This window comes from Panthera pardus, unplaced genomic scaffold (assembly GCF_024362965.1).
Source record: "Panthera pardus isolate Hobbes unplaced genomic scaffold, ASM2436296v1 HiC_scaffold_20, whole genome shotgun sequence".
Taxonomy (NCBI): Eukaryota; Metazoa; Chordata; class Mammalia; order Carnivora; family Felidae; genus Panthera; species Panthera pardus.
This window is the reverse complement of record NW_026526766.1, coordinates 58310413-58328380: the sequence shown is the minus strand read 5'-3', so window position 1 is coordinate 58328380 and position 17968 is coordinate 58310413. Positions and strand designations below refer to the sequence as shown.

Genomic DNA, 17968 nt, shown 5'->3' with positions numbered 1-17968 from the left:
CCCCCAAGACGGTGGCAGTACTACATCAACAGTGAGCAGCTGAATTGGGACGAGGGTCCAGGACAAAGCAGAAATCTGCTGCAGAGAGCAGACAAGATGGGGGATGTACTGTAGCAGGGTCCGGGTGAGTGTCGCATATTACTGTCTTTACTCTTCCATTGTAGAGGGAGGAGCTGCCTTTTTTCTTTGGTTCTAGTTTATCAGTAATATCTAGTACCCCTGAGAACTAACTAATCATTTTGACCACTCACTTAACAGTTGCTTTTGTACTTATTATTATTCATTCACTGAGAGCCTACTATGTAAGAGGACCTTGCTTGTCACTCCAAATATATTATCCTCTCTCCCATTCTCGAAATGACTCTGTGAGGGAGGTGTTAGCCCATTTCACTGGTATGGAAATTGCAACTTGGTAAGGTCAGGTGACTTACTGTAAATCATACAGCTGGGATTCAAACCTAAGTCTTGTCTGAATCCAAAACGATGTTCTTTTCTATGCCCAAAGCTGCCTTTCAGAACTAAACTCTTTGAGGCAGAGACTATGATGACCTACCTCTATCTCTACACCCAGCACCTAGCCCAAGGCCAAGCACTCGGTAGGCTCACAAAGAACACTTGTGGAATAAGTGGATTTAGTATGGAGTGTCCGCTAAATGAAGGCCTGCGTGCAGTATGAACGATGTTGTGGGACAGCAGCAGAGGGAGCAGCTGGGCGTTTAGAAGCGGAGAAAGCCTCCCTCTGCAGAGGGGGACGCCAAGTAAGTGGTCAGTAAAAAAAAAAACATCAATCCAGCATTCTAACGGCAAAGAATCCTAACAGGCAATTCACAAAAGAAATCCAAACAGCCATGAACAATGATAAGAGGTGTTCAGCATCACTAATAATCAGAAAAATGCAAACAATCTCATACACAGTGGATGAGAATACAAATTGGAAAAGCCTTTGAGGGAAGCTATCTGAAGTATCAAAATTATAAATTACCTATGTCCTTAGGTGTATGTACAAAGATTGTGGTAAGAAAAATGGAAACGGCATAAATATTCATTAATGAGGAATAAAATACTTTGTGGCTTTTGGCTCAGAGGAGGCCATCCCGATTCTGGGTTATCAGACACCAGCCACCTCTATCATGCCACCTAAGTTCAACCCCCACAAGATCAAAGTCACTTATATACCTGAGGTGCACCAGTGGGGAAGTTGATACCACATCTGCATTGGCTCCAAAAATCGGCCCCTGGGTCTATCTCCAAAAAAGACTGGTGATGACATCACCAAGGCAACCAGTGACTGCAAGGGTCTGAGGATTACAGTGAAACTGACCATTCAGAACGAACAGACCCAGATTGAAGTGGTATCTTCTGCCTCTGCCCTGATCATCAGAGCCCTCAAGAAACTGCCAAGAAACAGAAAGAAGCAGAAACACATTAAGCACAGTGAAAATATCACTTTTGATGAGATTGTAAACATTGCCCAATAGATGTGGCACAGATCTTTAGCCAGAGAATTCTCTGGAACTATTGAAGAGATCCTGGGGACTGACCAATCCGTAGGCTGCAATGTTGGTGGCCGCCACCCTCATGACGTCACAGATGACATCACTAGTAGTGCAGTGGAATGCCCAGCTAGTTCAGAACTACAACAGAAAATATATCTTTTTTTTTATTTTTTTAAACGTTTATCTACTTTTGAGACATAGAGAGACAGAGCATGAACAGGGGAGGGTCAGAGAGAGAGGGAGACACAGAATCCGAAATAGGCTCCAGGCTCTGAGCTGTCAGCACAGAGCCCTGATGTGGGGCTCGAACTCACAGACCGAGAGATCATGACCTGAGCCGAAGTCGGATGCCCAACCGACTGAGCCACCCAGGTGCCCCACAAAGGAAAATATTTCAAAGGATCATTTGACAACCAAAAAGAAATAGAAAAATGAGGAATAAAATAAACAAGGACACATTGAGGGGTGCCTGAGTGGCTCAGTAGGTTAAGCGTCTGACTTCAGCTCAGGTCATGATCTCACGGTTCACGAGTTCGAACCCCGTGACAGGCTCTGTGCTGACAGCTCCGAGCCTGGAGCCTGCTTCAGATTCTGTGTCTCCCTCTCTCTCTGCCCCTCCCCTACTCATGCTCTGTCTCTCATTTCTCAAAAATAAATAAAACATTAAAAAAAAAATTTTTTTAAGAATGGGTCAGAATTTGCTAGATAGAGAAGGCAGGGGAATCTTCTGGCAAAGGAACAAGATAAAGGGAGGAAACTGACAGATGTGAGTCTCCTGCACTGAGAAACAACCAGTGGCTCTGAGTGTCCAGGACACATCATGAGGCAGGGAGAAAGGGAGACAGAGGTGAGTAAGCAGGACCCACAAATGGACACATTTCCATGCCACCTAATGAGCTTTCTTTCTACCCAGCCTCATGCCCTGCAAAAAATAACTTGAGTACTTTGGCTGCTCATTTCATTGGTGATTTCTCTTCCTACCCTAAAAAAAGAAACCCTAGAATAATGACTGAAGGGGACATCTAGTACAATGCCCTCATTTTTCAGGAGGGAAAACTAACGCTTGGAAAAAAAAGAAGCTTGCAGGTTCCCAGCAAAAGTTTGTGTTAACAGTGGCTTCCAGTTCACAATCCAGCATTCTTTCTGTTGCACCGAAGTCTGAAAGGTTGAGGCAGAAATAGAGGCTGGCAAGTGAAATGAGTGAATGTTGCCCTTTAAAGTTTGGATGTTTCGCATTTGCCACAAATACAAACTTAATGTCTGTATAATTTTAAAATGTAATTGTAGAAACTGTTATCACTTAAAGCCCATGCCTTGCAACTGAGAAGTGATATTCAATACAGGCTTTGAGTCTGAAGCAGCAATCAAGGTGATTCTCGGGAATTCTCAATGACATTGGTACCCATCTGGATTTGTTGAAAAGTTTAACATCCTTTTTTATTATTCATGATTTTGCAGTTCTTCAAATTGCAAGGTGATGGAGGGAGCACGCAATTTTCATCCAGGCTATGAAATCATTCTTGAAAATTTGGACCTTCGTATAGATGGCTTTTAATTTTTCTTAGAGACCTCTTTTCCTTATAAAATCATGAAATTTAAAAATATATATGCTATAAATTAAGCTATATAAATGATAATGGCCACATTACAATAAAATCCTAGGATACGGAGCTAGTATTTCAAGAATTCTATACTCATTTGTTATTATCCCTAGTTAGAATTGTATTCCTCAAGGCTCAGATCTAAGTGAGTATATAAGGACCATTGACTAGCAAGCCCATTGAGATTCTAATTTATTTAAGAATCATTAGATTCCATACAAGAAATCTCAAGCATATCATCAGTAATGCGTTGAGAAGCAGCACACTCCCAAAGTTATGCCTTTATTTTAAACATCCAGGAGCCCTAAACCCACAGATTCTAATGCATGAAGGGACACACATACCCAGAAAGGGACTAGCCTTATTCATGTCTCATTCTATGAGGGATCTGCTTTCTTTACCTGCCTGCCCCAGACTCCAGAATCATGCCTGCAATTTTCAGTCCAGACATGTCTTTGTAACTACATTAGCAATGAATTATTTTACTCAGGACTTTAGATTGACAACAGAAAAAAATTAATTGAGAATAATCAAGATTGCCCTATCAAATGAGTTATATACAGTTGACAACAATCAACTTAAACACAATTATATAAAATAAATTATAGATGTCATGCTTTGTGTCTCAACCATTAATATCCATTGTTTCTTACTAAATTGGTGAAACCACTAGCAAGGTGGGGCTTAAAATGACTGTCTCTATTCTGATAGAGTCCATATCTTCTACCTCTGCCTTCATTCTGGATCTGATATTCTTTCAAGACTGATTCCTGTGTGCATTTGTGCCGTATTTCTCTTGCATCAGACCTATTAATTGCAGAAGATGCTAATCTCCCTATCTGCAATACCTCACACTTCACACTTTCTGTACAATCTTCAACAACTATATTTGCATGACCCTGGCAATCCCTATTCTTGCTTTGCTACTAGACATTAAAATCCTAGAACTACTACACATTTTCGTCAGAATGTTCAATGCGTCTCTCTCTCGAAAAGGCTTCTTTCCCCTGCTGTGCTGTTGCTCTCAGAACTTACTCTCTAACCTTGTCTCTTCTGTGCCTGTGCTCAGCTATTGGGGGACAGGCAGAGTTTTTATCATCTGCCTCAGTTTCTTGGCACAGGGAAGAATCTATATACCTGACCGAACAGTACCCTAAAAAAGCTTTAGGCTGCTCAGCAGACCCAAACTCCGATTCTGCTCAGGTCGTGTTATCAAGGCTCCAGTTTCCTGTCTTCAAGGACCACCTGGGCAAACATTGACCAGATTAGACCAGGATAGAATTGTGTGAAATGGGACCAGGAAAGCAGTGGGCAGGGAATGATGGGAGCTACTAGGCAGTAGAGGGTAAAAGTTACATATCTCTGGGGAAAAAAAACAAAAAAAAAAGCTGTAGGCTGCAAAGAGTACTGCAATCAAGTGAGGACCAACAGGTAAACACAGACTATCAGGACTAAAATGGATCTCATGTGGTATTGAAGAAGAATAAACATCAAAAGTCAGTGTGTATGTTGGTGTGTGATAAAGATCGCACTTCAAATCGGTGAAAATATGGAATATTTGATAAATGATGCTGAAAAAAACTGCAAACATGAAATTAGAGCCTACCTCCATTCAAAAAATAAATTCCTGACAAATTACATATGAATTAGAAAAAGCATTTTAAAATGTAGTACTTTAAGGAGAAAGAAAACATTAAAAAATTAAAAGGCAAACCACAGAATAGGAGAAAATACTTCTTTCACATACACTAAACGATATTAACCATAACATATAATGAATTCTCACAAATCAATTAGGAAATTAAATGTCACCATAGGAAAAGAGCCAAGGATTCAAACAGGTACTTGTAGACAGAGAAATAAAAACAGTTGGTTAACATGAGATAATTCCTTTATTTTTATTGTTTTTCAGTTCATTTATTTTTGAGAGGGAGAGAACATGTGCTAGTGGAGCGGAGGAGGAGCAGAGAGATAGGGAGAGAAAGGGAGGTCCCAAGCAAGGGGGTCTGTAAGCACAGAGCTGGACGCAGGGCTCAAACTCTCAAACCATGAGATGATGATATGAGCCAAAACCAAGAGTCGGATGCCTTAACTAACTGAGCCACCATGGGATAATAATTGATCTTCCTAATAGCCAGATAAATGGTAACTAAAACATAATGCAATTTTTGTAAATCAGATTTACAAATTTTAAGATTGATAATAACTTCATTGTTTCATTCATTCAAATAAATGTTCATTAAGAGTCTACTATGTGTCGTTCATGGAAAAATGATGAGAAAAAGAGACCCAATCCCTGTATTTATGTGTTTGGTTCAAAAATGAGTCTATGCTACTCTTATAAGTGGTATATGGGGGGTCATATATATTTTTTTAGCCATTCTGCCAATCTCTGTCTTTTAATTGGTGCATTTAACCCATTTATATTTACTTTTTTAAGGTGTTTATTTATTTATTTATTTATTTATTTATTTACAGAGTGCTCAAGGGAGGGGCAGAGAGAGAGAGAGAGAGAGAGAGAGAGAGAATCCCAAGCAGGCTCCATATCATCAGTGCAGAGCCTGATGCAGGGTTTGAACTCACATACCATGAGATCATAACCTGCGCTGAAATCAAGAGTTGGACAGTCAACGGACTGAGCCACACAGGTGCTCCGTTAATCCATTTACATTTAAAGTGATTGTTGACAATGCAGGTCTTACTTTTGCCATTTTGCTATTTGCTCTCTACATTTCTGATATCTTTTTGTTCCTAAATCCTCCAACACTGCCTTCTTTTGTTTTTTATTTATTCTAGTATACCATTTTGATTCTCTGTTCATTTTCTTTTCTGTAAATTTTTTAGTTATTGTCTCAATGATTACCGTGAGGTTTACAGGTAACACCTAAATTTATATCAATCTAGTTTCAACTGATACCAACTTAGCTTCAGTAGCAAACTTAATCTTGCTCCTAACCAGCTCTCTCTGATAGCTCTAGGAAAGAATGCTTCCTTGCCCCTTTCTAGCTTCTGAGGTTCTCAGCAATGCTTGATCCTCCTTGACCTGTAGATTCATCACTTCAATCTCAGCCTCTGTCGTCACATGGCCATATTCTCCCCGCGTGCCTCTCTCCTCCTCTTACAAAGCCACCAGCATATTAGATTGGAATAGGGGCCTACCCTACTCCACTGTGACCATATCTATACAACTAATTGTACCTGCAATGACTCTATGTCCAAAACAGGTCACATTCTGAGATACCACGGGTTAGGACTTCAACATATCTTTTTGGGAGACACAATTCAACCTATAACGACATATCTCCATCATTTTGAAGGACTCACCTCTACCTCACTGATTCATTGCAGTCCTGGAAGAGAAAGTCCTACATTTAGAAAGAAAAAACAAACAAATAAAAGAAAACAAACAAAAAAACATTAGAACATCGTGTTAAAGCAAAAGGTGAGCAGGAAATAAAGAACCCTACACTGGAAGCAAAGGAGAAGGGTGTAGGGCCGGGTATGACATGGTTTTACTGTGTGAACATTTATCTCTGTGCACTTTAATTTCCTCACCTACAAAACAAGGAGCCAGACTTAATTATTGCAAAGGCAGGTCCCTTTGGGTTCCCAGATTCTAAGATTCTTCCGCATATGCATTCAGTGTTAAAAGATCGTTTGCAAGTGATACAATGGGCTCTAATCTGTTTAAACTGATTCCTCAGACCACTTATGCTCAGGGTCTCTCTGGGTTCATTTCCAATTACTTTCCTGTTGTCCGTGAGATAGTTTAGTTTATTTCAAAAACATCTGGAGGATTCACTAGTCTTAATTCCAAGTGTCAAATATAAAGGCCCCATTTAAAGCTCCATAATTAGAGCCAGATGTTTCTTCTAATGCAATTAAATGCTCTCATCTAATCTCGGTACCAGGAAGAGTGCGGGGTTTCCTCTCAGAAAGATGCACACTATTGGGGTCGGAGGGGGAAGGAGAGGAGTGGGAAAATTGAGGGTCGTGCTGTATGGTCTCCCTCATCATCCCACCTGTGAACGTGGCTCCCATACATCCCTTTCTCTCCCCCCCCCCCCCCACTTACCTGCCGCAAGTGCTCCTCCAGGGCAAGTACTCTGTCTTATTCACCTCTGAGTCCCCACACACAGGCATTAGCCCCCAAACCAGGACCTGGCCCAGGATCACTGTTCTAGGGAGAGAGGGAGGGAGCAAGGGAGGGAAATCAGTCATAAGATGAGTTTCATTACTGCTCTACTCCCACTCTACTCAGTCCTCTAGCCCCCTAAACTCAGATCTAGGAAACTTCTTTTGAAAAAACATGTGGTAGGGGTGCCTGGGTGGCTCTGTCGGTTGAGTGTCGGACTCTTGATTTTGGCTCAGGTCATGATCCCACATCTGGCTCTACACTGGGTGTGGAGTCTGCTTGAGATTCTCTCTCTCTCTCTCTCTCTCTCCCTCTCTCTCTCTCTCTCTCCCTCTCTCCCTTTGCCCCTCTCCAGCTGGTGCAAGTGTGCTTTTTCTCTCTCAAATAAAATAAGATTAAATTAAATTAAATTAAATTAAATTAAATTAAATTAATTAAATTAAATTAAATTAAAAAACATGTGGTAAATGTATGTAACATAAAAACGTACCATTGAACCATTTTTTTTAATTTTTTTTAACGTTTATTTATTTTTGAGACAGAGAGAGACAGAGCATGAACGGGGGAGGGTCAGAGAGAGAGGGAGACACAGAATCTGAAACAGGCTCCAGGTTCTGAGCTGTCAGCACAGAGCCCGACGCAGGGCTCGAACTCACGGACCGAGAGATCATGACCTGAGCCGAAGTCAGCCGCTTAACCGGCTGAGCCACCCAGGCGCCCCCATTGAACCATTTTTAAGCAGATAGTTCAGCGGCATTAAATATATTAACATTGTCATGCTACCATCAGCACCATCTATTTCCAGAACACTTTCATCTTCCCAAACTAAAACTCTGTGTCCATTAAACACTGACTCCGTTTCCCCCTCCCCTAGCCCCCGGCAGCCACCACTCTACTTTCTGTCTCTGTGAATGAATTTGACTCCTCTAAGTACCTCATATAAGTGGAATCGTATAGTATTTGTCTTTCTGTAACTGGCTTAGCATCCTGTCTCTGAGCATAATGTCGTCGAGGTTAATCCATGTTGTAGCATGTGTCAGAATTAGGAACTGCCTCTTCCCCAGAGCCTCAGAACCCGTAAATTCCCTTCCAACGCTGAGATCTCCTATCTCTGTAGGAAGACATAGCTTTTCTGGTTAAATAAGACCAAGGACTAGCCTAATCCTGCCTCCTGACCTTCATCGCGCTATCTTTCCAACTAGGCTTTCGGCCTCTTTGGCCCTCATTCATTTATTCATTTACTAGGCACCTACTTGAGCTCCTGCTCTGTCCCAGTCCTGCTCTTAGCTTCTAAGACAGATGTATTATGAAGTTCATGAGACGCAAGAATGAAGGATTCATATATAACTGAAATAATGAGAAACATCTCCAGAAGCAACTCCATGAATCTCGTAAGAGGAGTAAGTGGCGAAAGCACTTGTGGAAAAACCAGCACAGGAGAGGAGCATGCTGGAAAGGAGGCTGGGCCGGAGCAGAGCCCTAGAGGCAAGACTCAGCCTCATGTGTCAGTGAAATTGCACGTGAACTGCCTAACTGGAGCACAGCGTGTTGGGGGATGTAGGGAAAGGGGGAATGTACCATGAAAGAATAGTCTGGGAAGCTCTAAAGGAAGGCAGAAGCCAGGTCTCAGAGACCTATGTATGCTACATAGGGAATTTGGCTTTCTTCTCGGGATAAGCAAAACCCACGAAGGTTTTAGGAAAAGTAACATGGTCAAATGCATGTTTTATCTAATCTGCTAGTAACGTGAGACTAGAGGTAAGACACCAGTTAGGAGAATGTTGCCTTAGACCAAGTGGAGTGACCCAGTCATGGTGAGATGGGGCAATAATATGCTTGACCTGGCTCATACCAGCTCGTGAGAGCCAGTTGTCAAATTTTCAAGAATTTTGCAAGTTGAGGGGCGCCTGGGTGGCTTGGTCGGTTGAGCGTCCGACTTCGGCTCAGGTCACGATCTCACGGTCCGTGGGTTCGAGCCCCGCGTCGGGCTCTGTGCTGACAGCTCAGAGCCTGGAGCCTGTTTCAGATTCTGTGTCTCCCTCTCTCTGTGACCCTCCCCCGTTCATGCTCTGTCTCTCTCTGTCTCAAAAATAAATAAACGTTAAAAAAAATTAAAAAAAAAAAAAAAGAATTTTGCAAGTTGGTTGTTAAACATAGTCACTGTTAAAAATTAAATTATGTAAACTTACAATTAAGTGAATTATAATTTAAAATGGTAATAAATACTCAACATTCACTACTTCCTAATTATTATATTACCTTTGCTGTTCCAGAAGTTTATGTCTATCCGATCTATACAGTAGAATATGCTACTGCTCTGCTCTTCCCAATGACATCACCCTGGTAATTTGAAACTGGCTATTGGGGGAATATTTTTGCCAGAGGAATTAGTAGCTGCTTGAAATCGGGACTTTTTTCCCCCTGAGAGCCAGTTATTAAACATTTGGTGCCTGGTTGTCTTGGTTGGTGGAGGGTACAACTCTTGATCTCAAGATTGTGAGTTTGAGCCCCACTGTGGGTATAGAGATTATTTAAAAATAAAATCTTAAAAAAATTAAAAAATAAAAATAAATAAAAGACATTTACCAACACACCACTGGATGGGGTTACCACAGTGTAGAGAGATGCACTCAGAGAAAGGGGAAATAGTAGAATCTTCTGGTCGCTACCTGGGCAGACAGAGCCAATGTGCTAGTTAAAAAAAAAAAAAAAAATCGTCTAGTTTCAGTAGGAAAACTACTAAGGCTAGTTTCAGTAGCCTTCCTCCAAGGGGGCACTGTGCTGATCTAAAATCCATCAGGGACCTTGCAGCACAGAGCAGGTATTCTTTTAATTCTCAAGGATTCTGCTGATTCTGTTCAGGCTGTTAGTGCAGAGCCAAGGATGTTATTTTGTTGGCCAGTAATTTGCAACCAAGGGAAAGTAGAATGACAAAAATCCTGTTTTCCTCCCACCTCCCTGAGGTTTTGATTGAATAGGTCTGGACATCCTCAGAAAGCTTTAGCAGCCATAGCATGGGTATAATAAGATTATATTTTCATATTACAAATAATACCATCACTTTAGATTGGAAATGGATGAGAGAAGGAGGGTGGAAGCAGAGGCAGGGCAACCAGTCAAACAATTGTTACAGTCACCCTGGGGAGAGGTGACAAAAACTGAATTGGGGAAATGGCAATGGGGGACTCAAAAGATGTGGGAGAGGTAGAATTAACAATGCACAGATGCCTGGTTGGCTAGTTGGTAGAGCACACAACTCTTGATCTCATGGCCATCAGTTCAAGCCCCATGTTGGGTATAGAGATTACTTAAAGATAAACTTTTTTTTTAATGTTTATTTATTTTTGAGAGAGAGAGAGAGAGAGAGAGAGAGAGAGAGAGAGAGAGAGCATGAACAGAGAAGAGGCAGAGAGAGATGGAGACAGAATCTGAAGCAGGCTTCAGGCTCTGAGCTGTCAGCACAGAGCCTGATGCGGGGCTCGAACCTATGAACCATGAGATCATGAAGTCAGACACTTAACCAACTAAGCCACCCAGGCACCCCAAGATAAAATCTTAAAAAAAAAAATACACACCAGTTAGTTGAATGTAGAGAAGGGGAAGAGTCATTGGGTAGTGGGTAGAACCATTTATTGAGACAGAGAAACCAGAGGAAGAGCAGATTTTTTTGAAGGGAACCACTTTTAGACTCATTGATACTGAGGCACCTTTGGACATCCAAGTGGTAAAGTCCGGAAGGTGGTTGGACATAGAGGAAAGGTGCTCAAAAGAGAGTACGACATGTATATGAGTTGTATACTTGGGAATCTTCAGTTGGACATGACATTTGAAATATTGGAAGGAGGGATGGCTGGGTGACTTAGCTGGTTAAGTGTCCAACTCTTGATTTCAGCTCAGGCCATAATCTCACGGTTCATGGGATCGAGCCCCATATTGGGCTCCATGCTATTAGCAAGGAGCCTGCTTAGGATTCTCTCTCTCCATTCTCTCTGCCCCCACCCACTCACATGTGTGCACACGCACTCTCTCCCTGTCTCTCTCCTTCTCTTTCTCTTAAAATAAATAAATAAACTTAAAAAAAAATGTTGGATGGAAATGAGCTTATTTAGGGATGATATATAGAGTGAGAAGAGATAAGGACACAATTCTGGAAGTTGGACCCCAAAGTTTAAGAGGCAGACCAAGGAGCCAGCAGCAAAGGATCAAGGGGGAAAGATCAGATACCAGGATAACATGGTAAGAGAAGTAGGAGAAAACTGGAAGGCAGTGATGACTTTTAGAAGAGTTTGGGAGACAAGATTGACTGTGGTGTCAGATAACACCAAGTAAAAACTAAAGAGTTCACCAGACACAGCAGTAAGAGGTGCCCAGAGTCCATCTTCAGAGCAGTCTGAGTGAAGAGGTGGGAACAGAAGCCCGAGTGCTTGAATTTGAGGTTACAGAGAAACATGCGGTAAGTCTTTGAGGGGCATACTAGAGATAGGGAGTAGCATGAATATTGGGGGGGAGTGAATGCCTGGCTGGCTCTGTCAGAAGAGCATGTGACTCTTGATCTCAAGGTCTTGAGTTCAAGGCCCATGTTGGGTAAACTTACTTTAAAAAAAAAAAAGATTTGGGGAGCTCTTGTGATGTTTTTAAGTAGGAGATACCTGACAACATGGCTGTTGGAAAGTGAAGAAGAGATTGGAAAGGCAAGAAAGACTGGAAATGACCAATAAAGTGACCTTTCAAGGTAGACGGAAGGGATTGGAACTGTCAGTTTCTTGAGTAACGAACACACGAATCACCCGGGGATCTTGTTAAGATTCAGATTCTGATTCAGTAGGTCTGGGGTGAGGCTTGAGATTTTCCATTTCTAACATGCTCCCCGCTGAAGCTGATGCTGCCCGTCTGTGAACCACACTTTGGGTAGCAAGGGGCTAGAGTTCTGAATTGTAATTGTGCATTCTTTTGTCTGTCTCCTTCCCTAGACCCTGAAGCAGAATCCTTCCAGATAATCCCTATTGTCTAGCACAGTACCTGTCATATAAACGTTTGTTGAATATATTGAATATACGAAGATTAAAAAGTAGGGAGGAATCCTAAAAGTCCAATAACACCAGAACGGACAAGTAAATTATAGTACGAGTATGCTTTGGAATGTTCTTAAGTAATTAAAGCGATCATTGTAAAATCCATCTCATAATATAGGGAAATGGCTACAATAAAATTTTAGAAAGCAGGTGAGTTTTTACTTATATTTTGATGGCCACTCTATGAAAGTATGCATTTGGACAAGAACTAGAACGGAACAGGAAAAACATGTTTGATATGTTGGAGCAAAAGGATCATGAATGAATTTTTACACTTAGATTTCTGTCAATGTTGTCAGAATTCAGGCAAAAAAAAAAAACAACCCTCTGTTCACATGTGAAAGAAAATCAGACATGGATATTCTGTGGAAAATCAAAACAGAGAGGAATAATCTAAACACATGGTAGCTTCGATTTGGGATTGTATGTATTTTTTTTAATATATATATTAACTTCTCATTGCACATTCTTTTATTCTGACTTGACAGGTTCTCCCTTCCTTTGTCCCATCTTTCCTTCCTTTCTTTCTTTTCTTCATTGCTTCCCCTCTCCCCTCCCTCTTTTTAAGACATTGCTCCCTTAAGGAATTCCCATTCCCAGTGATCTCTCGTCAAAGGAGCACATGAATAGCTGACATTATGTAATGCTTTGACATTTGGCATTCCCAAGGCGTTACCCCACCCCTGATGCAGAATAAGTTGTCAGAGCATGAAATTGGTATTTTTACATATTCTTAATGTACAGATGTCAGTCTGAAAACCATTCACTAGTATTATGATTACATTCTTTGTCTCATTTTCTTTCTATGCCAAGATCTGTTCCTGTGATTTCATTTCTTTTGGGAGTTTCAAAGAGGGAAGACAAAACTTTAATAATCCAGCTTACTGACTCTGCCAAAAGGTAAAAGTAAACTTTTAAGTGTCTCACCATCTCTGGCAACGATACTTCTGGCACAGGAGCAAATATGTAACGGGAAGGACCAGATGTAAGCTGGATATACAATCAGTGGCCCACTTGATGGTGCCAGATTCCTCATTGTGTTCCAGATCAAATCTGCTTACAGTGTACAAGTTTGTTTTTCTGTGTTCATCACACAAATGAGTGGCCTGGGCTTATGGGAGAAATAGCATGTCTAAAAATAATAACCTTGCAGGGGCGCCTGGGTGGCTCAGTCAGCTGAGCGTCCGACTTCCACTCAGGTCATGATCTCACAGTTTGTGAGTTCAAGCCCCTCATCGGGCTCTCTACTGTCAGCACAGAGCCTGCTTCGGATCCTCTGTCCCCCTCTCTCTGCCCCTCCCTCACTCGTGCTCCCTCTCCCTCAAAAATAAATAAACCTTAAAAGTATAAGAATAATAACCTTGTAGAAAATACACAAGATAAGAACCAGAAGGGTTTTAGAGACAGTCTCATCCATCTTCCCATATATGCCCCTAGAAGATCCCTGACAGGTGAGAAACCAGTCTCTGTTTGAACACCTTCAGTACCTCACAAAGCAACCCATTTCATATGTGGCAAATACTGTTCAGCATCCTTTCTTCTTTCTACGAACAGCCCCAGCTTCCTTTGGAGGAACTGCTACTTCTTCATTCCATGTGGTTCTGACAGGACAGAGGTGATGTGCTGCTCCCTGGCCTGTATTCCCTCGCATCCATTCCTCGCTTTTCTCTCGTCCCTCTCTGTACTGCAGGGGGGCGGGCCACAGGCCCTCAGTCCCAGGCTCTCGGCTGGGGTTTGGGTGAGTCTGACCAACGGGAGGCACTGGTAGGAAACTGGAGAGGGAGGAAAGGGAGAAGCCAAAGTATTGCTCCCCCCTCCACAGAGGGGGAGATGGTCAGGTTCCTGTACTGCAGTAACATTTCTTCCACGGCTCGATCCAGCTCTGGTTCACAGACCCACCATGGTCCCAACTTCCGCTGGGTGACCCCAGAAATACCATCTTTTCTCTTTATGCCTCCAATTTAGGGTTAACAACAGCTCCTAGCTATTGGTGATATTGGAGCTGTTGCGTCATTCTCAGGAAGGCTTCTGAAGCTCTCCCATCACTTGCGTATAACCAATAAACTCCCTTCGTTCAGAGCAGGTTCTGTTTCCTGTTTGGATCCTAACTGATATGGTTCCATGTGTGATCAGACCTGACAGTCATAGTTCCTATTTTCAGCAGATTGGCTGAGGGAAGACATAGCACGCAAGCTAGATCTGTTAGAGTCCTTTCCTAGGGTTGTATGTGCGCTTTTCAATGGGGGTCGCTAAGCTTGGACTGGGTAAGATTGGAATCTGCAACTATGTCTATGATGCCCATCTGCACAGCGGGAGAATGAAGTTAGCTAGAGAAAGAACTGGCATAGGGAGGGGAGACACCCAATGGCACCATCTTCAAGTTCCTAAACTCCCTGAAGCTCTACCCTGAACTATCCATTCACATGAACCAAAGTGGTCTCTTTTTCTCATAAATTTCCTTGACTTGGGCTTCTGTCACTTGCAACCCCCAAATAAGCCTGACTAACAGAGATTTAGTTGGTAGAAAAATATTCCCTTGAGAACCCCAAATCTGCTTCTCCATATCCTCCCCATTATCAGCCTGGTTCTCAGGATGGAGAAGACAGCATTCTTGGCTCCTACACACCCTATGTAGCTTTTCCAACTATAGTATGGATCAAGGACACCCCACTATCTCCCCTCCCTGTCCCTGAAGTTCTCCTTCTCCCCTTCCCCATTGCCTGATGTCTCTACTGGCTTCCAGTGCTTCCCTCAGGCAATCTTCAGAAATGCTACTGATTCATCCTTGACTCCTCTCTCCAAGATATGATATGGGCAGCCCCTAGTGCCAGGGGCTGGTCAGAAGCTATCCTGACCCTCCCTGTCAAATAAGGGCATTTGATGACTCTCTTTTCATGGTACTTTGGGGACTGAAGGCAGTCTTTGTGTTCCCCTCACCTTCCTTTTCCTCTCAGGACCTTAGAACCCTACAGCCTTCAAGCATGCCTTGCATTTTGAGGTCTCTGCTCTCGAGTAGCCTGGCAATAATCTCCACTGAATGTGTTCAGAATGGTCACCAGGGTGCTGTGTCTTCAAGTGATGGGTTTTACACCACCACTGGAGACCCAGAGCAAAAGATCTACGGATGACCTAGGGATGATCCAGTGTTCACTGTTCCTTGAAGGCAGCAGCCCAAGTGACCACAAATCTACTAAAACATGGGCATCTTCCCAGTTAGGGAGAACAGCCACCTGGCATGACCATTTACTGGGCACTCTGCCAGACCTTTATTTACTTTTTACTTTTTAATCGTTATAACACACCGTGCAAAGGGGGCGTGGCTGCCCCTATGTTTTAGAGGAGGAAACTGAGACCTAGAGAAGTTAAGCAACTTGCTCCAGCTCACACAGGTAAAGGGTGAGGCTTAAACAGGACTTGGGGAGCCATCCCCCACCCCTCTCCCTTTTCCACCACTGCATATGGCTTTAGTAACCAAAGAAGAGAGAGAGAGACTACCCTTCCCTGCTGCAAAGCCCTGATGTGCCCCACTGGCTGTAGACATGCCAGAAACTCGGTGTAGGGTGACTAAGGTATTCAAGTGGGAATGGATATCTGTGAAAAGAAGGTCTAGAAAGATGGATGAGTGAAGAGATTCCAATTTTAAAAGTGTGAAGCAAGTGGCCAAAACATGATTTGGGCTTTGATTTTCAGAGCACACCTACCTCAGGGCATGTTGAGGAATCTTCTCAAGCAGTGAGGAACACCTAGAGAGAGAAAGGGCTTACTCAAAACCACACAACAAATTAGATGCTGAGCCTAGAGTGGATCCAGGGCTTTTGACTGGATCTCCTTTTTGAAAGGAGAAGAGCTGAATCCTGGGCAGCACCAGTCACCTCGGCCAACATCAGCTTCAGATGCTGATGGGACACTTCTAGTTCCCTCCCCATCCCACTCCACCCTTACACACACGGCGGCCAGCCAGACTCCCTCAAGAATCTTGTTGCCCAAGGGCACCTGGCTGGCTCAGTCAGTAGAGCATAGGATTCTTGATCTCAGGATGGTGAGTTCAAGTCCCACACTGGGTGTAAAGTGTACTTAATAAAAAAATTAAAAAAAAAAAAAAAAAGAATCTTGTTGCCCAGCATGCAGATCTTAGACTCTAAGAACCCTAGAAGCTTCTAGCTCAGATCCTACAATCTACTGCAGGAGTGAGGCCAGAGAGAGGATGAGCATTTCACAGTCACTTAGTGAATAGTCCAGGCATTCAATCACCAAACATTTATCAAGAACTTATATTCTGCTGGGCTCTGTGCCGAGAGCTCGGAATGCTGTGCAAAACCAGCCTGCCCCTCTGGAGTTCTCAGTCTAGAGGAGGGGGAGAGGGAACAAACAATTAAGTAAGTTAATTAGTCAGTTATAAATTATGTTGTATGCTATGAATGAAACCATGAGCTACAATTGAAAATAACTGGGGCGGGTGAGAGATCTTTTCTAAATAAGGTCGCTAAGGGAGGTCTCTCCAGGACATGACCGGTAAGCAAAGACTTGAAAGATGAGAAGGGGCTGGGTATGCAAAAAGTCAGAGAACATTCCAGGCAGAAGGGGTAGTATGAAGCAAGATTCTGAGGTAATAATAATATATAAACATTTACGTAACACTTACTAAATTCCCGGCACTAGTCTAAGCACACTACATATATTACCTCATTTATGCTTCGTGACAACCTTATGAGGTAGTCAATATCATCACCTCCATTTTATTTATTTATTTTTTAACGTTTATTTATTTTTGAGACAGAGAGAGACAGAGCATGTACAGGGGAGGGGCAGAGAGAGAAGAAGACACAGAATCTGAAACAGGCTCCAGGCTCTGAGCGGTCAGCACAGAGCCCGATGCGGGGCTCGAACTCACGGACCGTGAGATCATGACCTGAGCCGAAGTCGGACGCTTAACTGACCGAGGCACCCAGGCGCCCCATCACCTCCATTTTACAGATGAGGAGCTGAAGCACACAGATGCTAATCAATTTATTCGAGGCTGAGCAGCTAGGAAGGGGTAGAGCTGGGATTCAAACTCAGTAATAAGGCTTCAGAGCCTACATGTTCAACCATTTCACTGACAAATTTGGGGCTGAAGCCCAAGTCCCCTGACTTCTATTTCAATTCTTATTCTATGGGTATATCCATATATGTAGGTGTTTATACACACACACACACACACACACACACACACACACACTCCCTGAATTTCCCTTTCAGGGATCTGAATATAAATAAGGGACATCCAAAGGCCCCTTCTTCAACTAAGAGTTGTTAGAATTGTAATTCTCTATGGCATTCCTGTGTTAGGCAGTGGGAATGCAAAAACAAGTAGTTCCCACTGTAGAGGAGCTCACAGTCTCATGGGGTTGGAGAGGGCATGGTTCAGAGCAGTCTTCCCGAAGGAGGTGACACCGAGCAGTTTTTCTGGAAGCAATGGAGAGGGAAGGGCAAGTTGGACGAAGGGAACAGAAAGGGCAAAGCCACACTGATGTAAGGGAGCTTGGCTCAGCTGAGTAAATGCAAAGCCTCTGGTACGGTGTGTCACAGACAGGTCCAGAGGGAGATGTACAAGTGAGAGCTGAGCAAGGCCCAGACCACAAAGGGCCTTGAATATCATGCTGAGGAGTTTACACTTTCCCTTAA

General features: G+C 42.9%; 1 pseudogene; it reads left to right on the top strand.

Annotated features, from left to right (window-relative positions):
* The first annotated feature begins 403 nt into the window (after window positions 1-403).
* On the top strand, window positions 404-15432 carry LOC109270221 (60S ribosomal protein L12-like; annotated as a pseudogene).
* Window positions 15433-17968: the final 2536 nt, after the last annotated feature.